This window comes from Monodon monoceros, unplaced genomic scaffold (assembly GCF_005190385.1).
Source record: "Monodon monoceros isolate NGI ecotype Baffin Bay Population unplaced genomic scaffold, NGI_Narwhal_1 Super_Scaffold_12, whole genome shotgun sequence".
NCBI lineage: Eukaryota > Metazoa > Chordata > Mammalia > Artiodactyla > Monodontidae > Monodon > Monodon monoceros.
In genome coordinates, this window is record NW_021703768.1 from 136,745,760 (window position 1) to 136,747,971 (window position 2,212).

General features: G+C 35.2%; 1 pseudogene; it reads right to left on the minus strand.

Moving 5' to 3' along the window:
• Window positions 1-1,529: 1,529 nt before the first annotated feature.
• LOC114893385 lies at window positions 1,530-2,212 on the minus strand (annotated as a pseudogene).

Genomic DNA, 2,212 nt, shown 5'->3' on the forward strand with positions numbered 1-2,212 from the left:
GATATTTCCCTGCCATGAATCTCACACAATTTCAGGAGCATTTATTAGCCTGCACGTTCAGAAACTCTCTTGATCTCCTGGGAAACTTCTACTGGCCAGGTTTCCTAATGTCCAGTTGACCAGTTGACAAGAGAGGCGGGCTTTCTCTCTCTGTGTTGTCTTAGCTATAAAGAAAGTCCAACCTTTACTGCTGAGACATAAATAACAACAACAACATAATCTTCCACACTGAAAAGTATGGCTTTTGTAATTCATAATTTTAAAAAGAAGACAGAGAAAAGATAATGATATTTAAAGAGAAAGAAAGTAGATTTTCAAAATCCTTTGAAAGATGTGTTTAAGTTACTTGATTTATTTCAACAGCTCTCTGCTCTCACCCAAATAAATTAAGGGAAACATCAAAATATCTAGAATTTGACAATTCTCAGCTTTTAAAAATAACATTTAGAAAATGTAAACCTATAAACATAAAATGGAAATTTAGGAGTAAACACTTCTCTCTTCTTTTTGATCCCCTAAAGATTTTGGACTTGTTTCTAATTTCACTGTCAAAGATGCTGTATCTCCAAAAGCTAAACTGAGGCTGTAGAATATATCAGGTAGCAGCTAAGTAAAGGGGTTAAGGGTGTGGGATTTGGAGTTGGCCAGCTCTGGGATGCAATACCAATCATTGCCATTTTGTGTCCTCTGCAACATAGATATGGCAATTGTTCACACCTCACAGAGTTGTTTAGAGAATTGAATTCATAACACATTCTGGGAGGGGAGAGTGTCAGGTACTGGAACTATTTCTCAGGTTCTTCTTTCCTTCCTCCCTTTATTTTGTCTTGTCCTCTTCGCTTTCTTCCTCCTTCTCTCCTTTCCCAGGACACCAAGGTGGGAGCAGGTTCTTCTGCTCATCACTATGGATTAGTGATTTTCAAACTGTTTTGTTTATCAACCAATAATAATACATTTTATTATTGTGATTAGGATGAAATTTCTTCTTTGCATTTCCCGTCTCCAACCACTGTGGCTTCATCTCAGAAATTTCTGGATACTTTCTTTTACTAGTTCTTTTTTTTTTTTTTTTAATCATCTGTAAACTACATTTATTGTGCTTACTGGGCACTGGGCACATCAGATACAAAAGAGTTGGGATGGGGGCAGGTAAGAACTTAAGAAATTAAATATACACATTAATTTTACCTCAAATTCTAACTAGGGAAGTACAAAATTTGTACAAATTATACTTTATAATGAAATTTTGATGTCTGTCAAAAGGATAAGCTATACATACAATGCAATAAAAATGTTTTAAAATTGTGCTTAATATCACAGAACTACCCTGAAATGGGTTGATAAAATGCCTATACAGCATTATACACATATATTTCACATTAAAGATTTGACCCCATTGTTGAGAAATCTATGGTTGACAACTATATGTGCAGTTCCTCTAAGAAACATTGCAGCATTTGTAGTCCATCTCTCCTTTAAACTCCACCTTATTTTAGTTTTACTTACTATCGAGTTCTCTTCAGACCCGTTTATATTTCTTTTGTCTGATCATCTTCTTCGAGTTTCCTGATTTCATTTTTTAAACAATTTATAGTTTCACGACTTGCTTTTAATCTCTCCTTAAGCTCTGCAATTTCAAAGCTTGTTTTTTTTTTTCCGCAGCTTCTAATTTTTCTCTGGTTTTCACTTCAAGTTCTGCAAATTCTGTTTCATGCTTATAGGATCCTAAGGTAAGCTGACGAGATGTTAATAATTGTTGTATCATCGCTGTTGTGTCTTGAAATATCATTTCATCATAGAGCTCTGAAACCACTGTCTTTTTTCCCAGCATTGCATTGGTGTCTGATTGAAATAGCTTTAATAAATGATATAGTGTTACAGGTCTTTCATTAGGATCAATGAAAAATATTTTGATGACTATTTCGAATTCACCCCAGCCTGCTTCAGTAATTTCATATGGAGGCTTAGTAACAACTCTTAAAGGATTGCCATAGCTTTCATGTAATTTAAATTGAATTTTCTTCACATATGCTGACATATCCTCATTTCGATATGGTTTTACATATACTGTCCACTGATGGGTGTGCCCATCCTCTTCTCTTTTCTTTCCAAAATATCGAGCAACATTACCATAAATAATTGGTTTAACGGTAGTAACCCCCTTCACTCCCCCGCCGGAGTCAGGCCCAGATTCTGCCATTCTCTTGAACAT